Consider the following 12,217-nt stretch of genomic DNA (forward strand, 5'->3'; position numbering starts at 1 on the left):
ACGATCAATGCCCATCGATAGGTGACATTATACAGCTGAATCCCACGTAACTGTAAAGAAATAAAAAGAAGGTATCCATCCCAGTTACAGAAATATCTCCCAGTTACACTGTTAAGTATAAAAAGCAAGATTCAGATAGCACACCTGATGTACGACACCTTACAGGCTGAAAGCCAGGTATGCGCCAGTTATAAATACGTGAATACACATACACATATTTGCATCCATAGGCACAAAAAATAGGGAAGGACACAGAAGAGAAAGGGCAACGATTACAGGGAATGCTGAGAGGACACTAGGTAGATGAGGTACAGACCTACAAATATGGGAGCCAAATTTTTCAGGGAGAAGTTTGCACAAACTGAAGAACGTAAAAGTTTTCTTAAGAGGACAGTATTTTGCATGAACATATCCCACGCATGAGTCTGCTTCCGTGGAGATGATCCAAATGCCACAACTGCCATAAGCGACAGCGCCTTTTCACCTTGCTCTGTCCTCATAAATGAGCCGTATGAGTACAAAAGCCTTCCAATCTATTGCAGCTCAAAAGTAGCATTAAGAGAGCTTGAAATAAAATTGATTTTCTGGCATATGAAGTTTAAGCTCGCTTCTATCTCAAAGAGGTGGACACTTCGAGTGGCCTCCAAGTCAGCCTACATGACGAATCCACCCCTTACCCTACACAGGCTGCTCTCCTCAGCAGGGAAAGCTCAAAACCTAAGCTTTTAGAGCAACTGGACATCTTTTAAGTAAATCAATTCTTCTTTGGAAGATCCTGTGAGCATGATTCTTTCCACCTACGTGGCTGCTGTCTGGTACCTACATGTGAAAGGACTCAAGAAACAGTCTTTTCCAGAGAAGGCTTCTATGGCTCCGGAGAATGAGCCTTGCTCATCTTTAGCTTTTTCCCCTATGGTGTAGGGTGAAGACAAGAAGGCATCTTGGCTAACAGGAACACTGGTTTAAAAAAAAAAAAAAAAAGGAACACTGGTTTACGTGCAGGTAGGCCAAAAAAATTATTCCTATTCTCTCCTGGAGGAGTAAAAACAGGGAACTTGGAAACGGATTTCTTTAAGTGTCAAAAAAAATTGTTTAAAGGGAAATAAAACAGATTGGGAAGATTCTTATTAAACTTCTAAGCCGATCACACATAAACATCCCCGACCTGTCAGCGGCATCCTCCACATTTACAGGGAAAAGCACGAACAAAACTGGCCTGACAAGCACAAGGTCATGTCTCCTGTCTACACCTCTTCCCTGCCCACTTCTGCTCCTAAACTCACATTAAGAGGGTAACTCTTTTCTGCAGATGAGTAACTACATGTTTCTGGTGCAGCGTTATGCATCTGGCGGCTTCTCGATAAAACGTCTTTTGTGATGTTCCTTGTACTTGGGAAACATCTGTGCCCGCACCATACAACATTCCACAGAAGAGAAAAATACCCTAATGTGCAGTTTCTTCCAATGACATCCACAGCCAGGCTCAGAGCAGAGCCAACACCAGCACTCTCTCCTCCTCCTAATAGGCACCCGGGAGCGGGCTTTTTCTGAGGCTCATCCCACAACTAACTTCCAATAGGATCCTTCCCCAGCCCCATCAGGAAACTCACTTGGTACCAACTGGTAACCTACCACCAGTCTAATATTATTTCTGCATGAATAAAACTCTAAATTCTTTAGCTAAAATTCTTTAGTTCAGTAGGCTTTTCCCAAATAAGCTAACGACAAATCCACCAAGGTTAACTGCACAGGATAAACGCACAGGCTGCAGACGCTGCATTTTAGTAGGTCATAAGACAAAGTCTTGTCAAAATCAATCAACTCACCACACTATGACAAGGCCACCAAGCTGCAGCCTACACTGATCTCCCACTTCCAAATCCTCTTCTCCGTAAGCTTTGGAACACTGCAGTCAACAGGCATAAATATCTGAACCTCGTCGAAAACTATAATTCAAAAAAAAAAACAAAAAAAAAAAAAATAAATAAAAAAAAAAAAAAGAAAACTATAATTCACTTTTAAAATGTTGATCGTTAGCTCTTCTTCCATTTTAAATATTTACAGCCCTACCAAAGAGCCATGCCCGTGCACAGCACATGTTCTTAAAATAGGAGACACTAAACTGAGGACTTTTCTAGCTGAGGTAAGCAGATCCAAATGTTGACACTAGTCTGGCTGGTCGGCAGAAGGTGCTGCAGACTGTTAGCATATGGACCATCCGAGGCTGCCGTGAGAAAAGCAACTGTCCCCAGGCGGGAAAAGCTGTGACTACAATGGAATTAGAGACATGCCATTTGGAACGCCTCAAGCCTTTCTCCCCAGCCACCCCCCCCCCCCCAAGTATTTCTACTCTGAGCTTTAGTTTAGTTCAAAAACTATTTTATTTAGTAAAAGCTTCAAACACGGACTTCTTGGGTGGGGCTGGCTAGGACATATTTTTGCTTTAGCTAAATACATTTCTTTCTTTGGAGGGAAGAGTCTCAAAATTCAACATTTGTAAACCTGATTCGGTACAGAATCCTGCTGGAGAACATGCCAGGATGTGCATCCAACCTTCGAGATCCAACAAAAATTCAAGAACCCCAGATGTCAAGGCTTAATATTTCCCTTTCCAACTTTGTGATCCAGTAGGATGTTACCCTAGAGGTCACCAGCGCATCACAGGGTACGCACGGGCACACACGTGGAGGTGGGGCGGGGCGCCTGCGGCTGGCTGTCCACAGCACCAGGGTCACCTGCACAGGTATTTATTTATTCCCACACCCAGTGGCCCATCACTTTAAGAGATGGTTCTTTGCTGGGCCTCCAAAAGGAAAACCTCTCCTTCACAGGTACATACATGCCTCCCTGCCCCCAAATATGCCAGCTGGTAACTGCTTCGGCGGTCTAAGAGCAGCATTCCCTCAGGGTGGACAATCACAGACCCTGCAGAGATCATCTGGCAGTCACAGTGGTACTGCTTGTTTCATTAGAAAGGAACACTAAAGCAAGGTCCTTTTTTTTTTTTTTTAAAGGAAGTTGTCAGGTTAATAAATTATATCAAGAAAAAGCAGGAAGATAATTTTTTCTAAGCCTGGATGTCAGAAGCTGGGCAATAATGGGGAGTTGTCCCATTTCTTCAAAGTGACAACAGATGACCTATTCAGTAAAAAAAGAGGTTAATACTTATCCCTATTCAAACAGTATTTACTTAGGGTGTGACAACTGCAAAACAACATACAATTCTCGATCGCTGCTCGTGGCCACTAAGTCTGCAGATGCTAAAAAATGTGACTTCAACTCTGTGCTAACCACAGTACAAGTGCCTTTAAGCAAATGAGTTAGGCTGAAAATGAAGCAGTTTCTAAATTAAAATATGTCACCCTTTAACATGTTTAAAGAGTAACTGTAAACTATTAACCTTACACAGTGCTCATTGTGCTTTAGGAACAATTCACTTTCACACAGTATATCGTACGCCTGAATAAATCGACTGTGAACAACAGGACAAGTATGTCACATAAACCAACTAGCTCCATTATTCTCATAGGTCAAGCCTGAAAAAGCAATTATGTTAAAGATAACTGGACAAAATTCAACATCTGCCTAGAAAAATGCACACAAGGAGGCCAAAGCTAAACTCTGGCCACACGCACGCACACAAAGGTACTTTACATAGGACTTGGATCAAATATAGCTGAACGCACCCCCTGCCAAGCAGCATACTTACCTAGGCTCCATGGACTCTGTACATTAGTATTTTCCAAATGTTCAGGCCCCTGGATATTGACACTCGCAAAAGCAAACTTTCTTCAAAAGCCAAAACAAACAAGCACATCCCACAAAACCCACTGCTACAACAGAAATGTCCTCAAATCTCCCCCCTTAAAATACATACGCAGCTTTTTTAAAGTACATGGAGCCCGCTGTCTGCTGTTCCCTCATTAGAAGCCTGGGAAGCTGATGGGAACCCAGCTCCCAAAAGCCTACAGAGCAGGACCGGCCCCACCCAGGTGGGACGGGGCTGGAGAAGGGCATGCCCAGCTGGGTGCCAAGCCACTTCATTCCCCAGCCAGAAAATCCACACGGGTCACAGGAAAAGTCATCTTCCCGCTGCTCGCTCTGCCCACTAAGTGAACACTTCACAGAAAGAATGGTTTTAACAACGACTGTAATTTTATGAGTCTAGTTTTTATAATCCTACTATTGCTGAAAAATTTCTCCTCAGTGTTGGTATCATTTTGGCTGTGGGTTTGCGCCTCTTAACCCTTTTTTTTCTCCCCCCCAACTTTGTTTTTTATTTCTGTCATTTGAATCCCCCTACAGAGAGACACCAAAAGCATATGTATAGAACACAGAATCGAATCTTTCTCTATAAATTATCATTTATAGATACCAAAAAAAAAAAAACCTATAAACACATAGGTGTTTCACTTTTATGTATTGAAAACTGGACTATTTTGATTCATTTATAAAATAATTTGCTTATTCATTCAGACTGTATTTAAAAATAGAGGCTCCTTTAGATTTAAATTTATAGGTACCATCGTATGGTCACAAAGCTGCTAAGTCCCTGCTTTGTCCTTGTCAATCCTACACGAGACATGATGGATACAAAAGGTAATCCTATATCCACAGGTCATATGAATACAAATACCTAATGGAAAGCAAAACACACTCCAAGTCATTAAAGAAAAATGCATTAACTTTAAGATTCCGCTAAGAGATCTGAGAAATGACTAACCTTCCTTAATCCTACAACACCAACCCTCTGCCCTTTACATTTCCACGGTTTAAATTCAGGTGTGCGTGTATGTTCCAGTACAAATCCTCACATTAGTAAGTCAGGACCAAGAGACTGCATCTAAGGATGTACTTTCACACCCTCACTGTGCTACCGTGTTCTTAGGTCAATGAGTATTATGTGCTCACTCCACCTACAGAATCTTGAGAAAAAGTCTCTTCAAATTACTTGAGATATTTAAAACAAATGTAACATCAACATAAAAAAATATGTTATGAAACATGTTAGTGAAAATATGTCCCAGTAGCAGCTCTGAAGAGACTGATCCATCAAAATAAACAAATACAAAACACCTTTTCCTGAAATAGGTTACTCTGTGGAATCCCTAAGGCTCAGAACTCCCGCCATGCCAGGCAGCACTGCATCCAGTGAAGGTAACAATGGTAGATGTCTACAACCCATCCCAGCCATCTCTCATCACCCCTGTGCCCCCTATGCTCATAGCTCTCCTATTGCTATTGACTGAATTGTGTCCGCCCCAAAATTCACATGCTGAACTCCCACTGTGCTGATATTTGGAGCTGAGAGCTTTGGGGGAGAAGTCAATTTGGAGGAGGTCACAAGGGTGGGGCCACCATGATGAATCAGTGCCCTCATAAGAAGAGACACACCAGTCTGCTCACTCTCTCATTCTCCCCTGCTCTCTCTCACTTCACTACGTGGCAGCCAGTGACAAGCTAAGTAAGAAGGGAGCCCTCACCAGAAAGAGACCATGCTGGCACCTTGATCTTGGACGTCCAGCCTCCAGAAATGTGAGAAAATGTGCGTAAGCCACTCAGCGGTGCTGTCCTAGGGCAGCCCACGTGGATCACAGCACCTACTTTCTCAATAATACAGCCCCATGCTACTGCTCAAGCTCCTCTGCTGTCTTCAATATAAAAGATCCTGCTCCTAAGACATCTGAATTTCATTGTTTAAACAAAAGATTAAGAGAAGACAGGAAAATCAGTTTTATGGCACTATAATCTGGAAATAGAACAAACCATTCATACGGAAGATAAAAAGAGAACCCAGAAAATATAAATGAGTTTCCAAATTCATACACCCAATAAGTGGTAGAGTCAGAATTCACACCAATCAATTCCATCTGTCTCGAAAGCCAACGCGAGTGGTGGTGTATTCATACCACCATAGTGGTAATAAGCAAGCTGCTCCCCAAAGCCAACGTACCTTTCCACCAAGGTCGCATCACTGCTATTTTAACACCTTTGTTTTCCAGATGAGTAAACTGAGCCCCAAGGAGTGAAATAACTTCTCCAAGGTTACTCAGTGGGTTGCTGGCAGAGAGGTACACAAACCAAGTCCAGGGTCATTTAATCCATTCATTCCCATAAAATTTTGAACACATTAAAGTGCACAAAATGCATAAGCTGAACATCCACAAATATCTTTCCATAAAACTGTAAAATACAAGTTTATATTTATTAAATTTGTCTTGTGAAGATCCTAAGTAGTCACGTTCTGATACATGTAAAGGGGAAGTTAGGGGCACCTGGCTGGCTTGGTCAGGGGAACACATAACTCTTGGGAGTAGAGATCAATTAAGTAAAACTGCAAAAAGGTGCAGGGAGTGGAGAGATTAAAAGTTTATCCTAATTTTTTTTTAAGAATACTATTTTTTTTAAGTGCTCCAGCTTGTTGGTTGGGGTTAGAGTGTGGGACATTTTTCCTGTTACATGGGTTTGTATATAAATAGAACTTAATGTTAAATCCAGTATCATAATTTGACTTTTAAAACTGTCCTACCTTCTGCTTTATGAAAACAAAAAAATATATAATTGACCAAGATGTAGAGGACCCAATAATCTAATAGGTCACCCATAGCTCCAAAACCGTAAGAAACACAAACTCAGTACAGAAAGTAAAGTTACCAGTATTGCAGAAAGACAATGAGGAAGACCATTCCTTTTAATCCTCCCATCTTTATTCATCTAGCTTCTGTCTGAAAAGCAATTATTTGTCACAAAAGGGGAAAAAAAGCATGTATTTTTCTGGCATAACTCTATAATAACCTAAAAAGTACTCCCCAAAACTCACTATTTTTGATTCTACTATTTTACAGAGATTCCTGATAGGAATCTAGGTACTGATTCCTACCTACCAATTGGCATACAAGACCATACTTCCAGAACAAACATGTAGAAGTTTTATCATTCTTTCAATCTGGTTGAGCTTCCACTGGTCTATAAAATGTTCTAACAGCCCACATTTCATCACTGTTATCTGATATCTGATGTCAGCAAAAAGAAAAAAAAAAACCCCACTGAACTAGTTCCATGGTTTCCTATGCGTAAGTTCTCCTTTGACAACATACCACCACAGTTTAGCTTCTCTCAAGCTCTAAATCCAGAATAATTTCCACAACTGCAGGAGTCATTTGCAAAGTTTCATCCCTGCCACATTTTTTTAAATGTAATATTAGAAAGTGCTATAGATTCACAAGACTTGAAGGGAAAAAAACATCTTATAGTCCCAGATGTTTTTTTTAATGGGTTTTTAGATAAGAGAGTAGGTACAGGGGAAGACATAACAAAGAGGTGGTGGTTGGGAATCCATAATCAGAGAGTTAATGTCTTGAAAGCATCTAAAAAAGCGTCAAGGTGGAAGGATTTTTTTTTATATAATAAATTTATTTTTTATTGGTGTTCAATTTACCAACATACAGAATAACACCCAGTGCTCATCCCGTCAAGTGCCCCGCTCAGTGCCCGCCACCCATTCACCCCCACCCCCCGCCCTCCTCCCCCTTCCACCACCCCCTAGTTACCCAGAGTTAGGATTTAAGAGCTCTAACTCAGATGTCAAAAGTAGCACTGAGACTTACACACTCAGGCGAGTACGCCAAGCCAGCATTTACTCTTCAATGTATTATTTTCATTCAGTCATGTCTAGGAAACGTTTGCTAAGTTCCTCCTTTGCACCAGACACTAAGGCCTTCTTCCCCATTCCAGCCCTCAGGGAACTCACCAGTTTGGCAGGGAAGGCAGACGCATAACTAATCCTACCATGGGTAACAAGGGCTATGGCAGAGGGACAGGAAGGCCACAGCAAAGAGGACTCCTTGAGGAGGCCAAGGAAGGAATCACAGACTTACAATGTCTAGGCTCATCGGTACCATTTTAAAGGAACAAATGCTACTGCGAATAACATGGCAACTACACCCCCTTTGCCATAGGTGTTCAAATAAAAGCACCCATCAAAAAGCCTGTTGCATAAAAAGCAGAAACAAAGACCTTGCTAGCACCTGGGAAACACCCTACATCTGGCCGAGCATAGTGGAGTGCTTACAGAATTAAGAATTCAGAGCCAGAAGAGACCTCAGTGTCTGTGTACCTATAGCCCTTGCCTTTCACAGACGCGGAAGCTGAAGCCCGCAAGTCGAGGACTTGTCCAGGCTACGCAGTTAGTCTGCAGCAGAGCCCAGGCTGCAGGTCACCAGCAAATAATACCAGGCCTTTCCCCACATGGGTTACCCGGCTGCATGAGGAGGAAAGAGCAGAGCCCTAGGATGGAGAAAGCAGGCCCCAGAGGCCCCGGTTGGGCTCCCCAGTGGCAGAAGAAACCAGGAGCCTGGAGAGCAGGCACCTGGTAGGCCTCAATGTTCCCCAGCTCTGCCCCCACACTTTGGGCCCAAGAAAAGCCCTAAACCTTCCATTCCCCAAAAAAGGAGGTTTCAAAAAATAAAAAGGCCATTGCCAAGAAATCACGTACTCTTCGCCATCTGAAAGAACATTAAATTCATAATCAAAGAGTCTGATATACGTCACCACGGCACACTACCACCTCGCTGGTGCCAACCAGGTAAGAGGAAGGTCCCAGCAGACCACTTGCCTACATCCCGGGGTTGTTGCGAGGATCACGGGAGAATCACCACAGGAGCCACTGCTGAAGTGCAAAATGCTGAACCAATGCAAGTGACTAACAGATCTAGAATTCCAGTGGTCCAAAAATTCATCTAGGCTTTCTCCTAAAAATGGCTAAACATGCCGGTACATTTATTTAAAAAAAAAAAAAATTAAACATGAACATGTAGTCATCTCTTACCAATTCTATCATATCTATTTTTTCCCCTCAACTTGTGGAAGGAAAACTGTTTCTCCACCTTAATTCACTTTCTGTAACTTCTCTTCTTTCCCTTCCTTTCCAGCGGCACCACTGTTTCCAAGAGACCCCGCTAGAACTTAAGTGGCAGGGACGCCCGGGGGGGGCTCAGCGGTGGAGCATCTGCCTTCGGCTCATGACCCTGGAGTCCTGGGATCGAGTCCTACACTGGGCTCCCTGCATGGAGCCTGCTTCTCCCTCGGCCTGTGTCTCTGCCTCTGTGTCTCAAATAAATAAATAATCTTTTAAAAACTAATATACATAGCAAAGAGGTCATACAAGCCTCTTACCAACAGTCCTGTTGTGCCCGGTCGGACACCACTTGTACCAGGACGAGCCAGGCAAACAAGCAGCGTACAGCTGTGGGTCATGCCCTGGGAGGGATGATGCCCGAGCGGGTCTCCCTCCTGCCCCGTCCCCTTCTGTGTGACACAGGCCTCATGCATGGCTTGGGCACTCGTCTGGGCACCAGGTTACTTCCAGAACCTTACAGCTTTGGGAGCTCTGTCATTTGAAACTGGGGCTCCACTCTGCAGCTTTGCCTGTGCAGCCTCGCTCCCCCCGAGGTGAATCACGGAAGAAAACCCCACGGCAGGTGCTCGGGAGCCCTCGGCCACAGCCCGTGCCCACCCCAAGCAGGAGGAGGCCCAGCGGCCACCGGAGTCCTCACCAGTAGTTAGCCTCACCTAGGACGTGCTGACTTCGGCTCTGTACATTGGGGGAAGGAGGGGGTTCTGCTAAAGTCCATTCATTTGGTGAGGAGTTGCTGCCTCCGGAGAGCGGCTGGGGTCACACACCCGGCTGAGCCTCCACGCCAGCAGTGCAGGGGAGGGCATTTCCCTCAGGGCTACGGAGCAAGAGGAGCTCAGCTGGGCACGATGTGCTCGACGGCGACAGGCGGCAAGGACGCTTCCCACAGCGACGCTGCGCTGACCTTCAAGGCCGAGGGGGGCTTCCTGGCCCTGCCCGTGGAACGGAGTGAAGGGCCAGCCCCGAGATAAGGGCCCCGGACACGGGGGGGCACACAGGGGGCCGCCAGCGAGCAGTGGCCCTCAGTGTGGACGCCTCCGCCGCCCCGCCGGGCGGACACTCGCCGCGCCCCGGGAGGACCTCGGCACCCCGGAGAACATGCGCCGCAACCAGAAGCGGGACGGGGCGGCGGCGTCCACACCGACGGCCGCGGAGACGCCGAAGGGGCGGGTCAGTGTTTCGCGGTTAAAAGGCCAGGATTTGGTGACCAGGTGCGTCGTGGGGCGCGCAGAAGCCATGTCCCGGGCTTCCGGAGGCTCGAGCTCGGTCAGCACGGCCGGGGCACAGGAGGCGGAGGTGGGGGGAGGGCGCGCTGCCAGGCCCAGGGCGCTGCCGGGTCAGGGGGCACGTGGAGCCCCGAGCGACGCCGAGCGAGGAAACCCTGAGCAAGCCCCGGGGGAGCCGCGGGGGGGGGGGGGGGGGGGGGGAGGGGCGCGGGCGCCGCCCAGGGGCCCTGGGGCCCGGCGGAGGGCGGGGCGGGGTAGGGTGGGGCGGGGCAGGTGACCCGCAGGGCAGGGCAGGTGACCCACGGGGCGGGGTGGGTGACCCACAGGGCAGGTGACCCGCGGGGCAGGGCAGGACAGCTTAAGGCAGCCCCGCCGAGCAGTGAGCGCCCAGGACCCCAGGGCGGGTGCGAGGTGCAGCGGAGGCCTGGGCCGGGAGGTGTGGGCCAAGCTTCCCGGGGCCTCTCCACGGGGCACAGGCGGGCAGAGGCCCAGGCTGGGGGTCACGTGCCTCACTGCGATCCAGGGCCCGTGGGGCTAGGATACGCGCGCCTGGGGCGGAGGGCCCCGGCCACTGAAGCGGGTTCCGCCTCCACGCCGCTCCCATCCCGCTGGGGCCTCGCAGGCCGGCTCCCCACCCACGGTGGGGCTTGAACCTACAACCTGAGCCAAGACCTGGGCCAAGACCAGAGCCAGATACTTAAGTGCTGAGCCATCCAGGCGCCCGGAAACCTCTGAGGAGCTTAAGGAAGAAAAGAAAAACTGAGGAGAAAGGGAAAATTTTGGAGAAAATATGGCCAATCCCCTAGAATATAGCCAACGAGAATTCTCTTAGCATTCACGTCAACACAGAATTCAAAACAGGTTAAACTGAACTATTTCCAACATTAAGTTACGGGCATTTTAAAAGCTTTGTTTGAGATTCCTCAGAGAACCTTCTAATATATTAACTTTGTACGTCGAAGGCAGTAAACTGCCCAGAAGGACCATATCCAGTAAGTGCCACCTTCGCCCCGGTTTAGCAGCCGCAGAGAAGCTGAACAACTCACTGAAGTCACAAGGTCTGGAGAGCGCTGCTGTCATTGCAGCGTGTGCCAAGGATCTGGCTAAATGGATTTTACAAGATACAATAACTATAACTGTAATTCCTATTCTCAGACTGTGAAGCCTGTGTCTCAATAAAATGCCGATTTAAAAGACAAGACAATAAAGACCACCGTCACTACCAGAACCCTGTAAGAGTATGTGAAAGGTTATAAAACAAAACTCCTTTTATAGAGTTGAATCCTTTCCAGGGTGGGCCTTTAAGACATTCTGACAGTGCACACAAATACTATCTCTGGAACGGAACCAGAAAGGCACAGCTGCAACACATCTTCCACTGAAGTTGTAACGGACTCAATAGCAGTCCTTCCCTTGAGCAAGGGAGTCCATAAAAGCCCGAAGCAGAGCTATTTTCCCCTACCAACTGCTCCGCGGAACTCCTCTCTCCTCATCCAAACCGTAGCTTCATTAAAAACCTGAAATGGACAGCGTGGACAGGATGCCTTCACAATAGGTTTGTATAAGGAAATCTAAATAAAACTTGAAAATAGTGACTACTATATGGTTTTCATTAAGAAAAATCCCCAAGTGAACCAAAACTATCCTAAGAATACAAGGAGATACATATTTTTTGAATTACAGTCCATCAGCATCACAAACAGGAAATTTGGATGGATTAGCAGGATACTTTTTTTCGCCAACACTCTTAAGAAGTTAGTGACCAAAAAAATTAAGATGACTTAGTATTCTCAATCCTGATGTATTTTGAACTTATGCTATATCTGGTTATTTATGGCAGCTAAGACTGACAAAGATGTTTTAAAATCAGTTAGGAATAACCTACAACAATGAAGGTAAGCACATCAAAGGTTTATTTGTCATGCTTTCCCTGCTGTAGTTTTGACTATGTTTCTTTTTTTTTTTTTTTTTAATTTTTATTTATTCATGATAGTCACAGAGAGAGAGAGAGAGCAGCAGAGACACAGGCAGAGGGAGAAGCAGGCTCCATGCACTGGGAGCCCGATGTGGGATTCGA

General features: G+C 46.1%; 1 protein-coding gene across 4 annotated transcripts in view; it reads right to left on the reverse strand.

Annotated features, from left to right (window-relative positions):
- EPB41L2 (erythrocyte membrane protein band 4.1 like 2) overlaps positions 1 to 12,217 on the reverse strand; it is a 193,662-nt gene that overhangs the window by 114,560 nt on the left and 66,885 nt on the right. The window contains exon 2 of one of the 4 annotated variants that reach the window (XM_049115521.1): positions 1,827 to 1,946. The exons of 2 other annotated variants lie outside the window; for them this stretch is intronic. The gene's annotated coding sequence lies outside the window, so the exon portion shown is untranslated. Of the gene's footprint in view, positions 1 to 1,826; positions 1,947 to 4,723; positions 4,879 to 12,217 lie in introns of those variants that run through there. One more of the 4 variants, XM_049115517.1, reaches the window with a different exon arrangement.

This window comes from Canis lupus, chromosome 1 (assembly GCF_003254725.2).
Source record: "Canis lupus dingo isolate Sandy chromosome 1, ASM325472v2, whole genome shotgun sequence".
NCBI classification, from domain to species: Eukaryota; Metazoa; Chordata; class Mammalia; order Carnivora; family Canidae; genus Canis; species Canis lupus.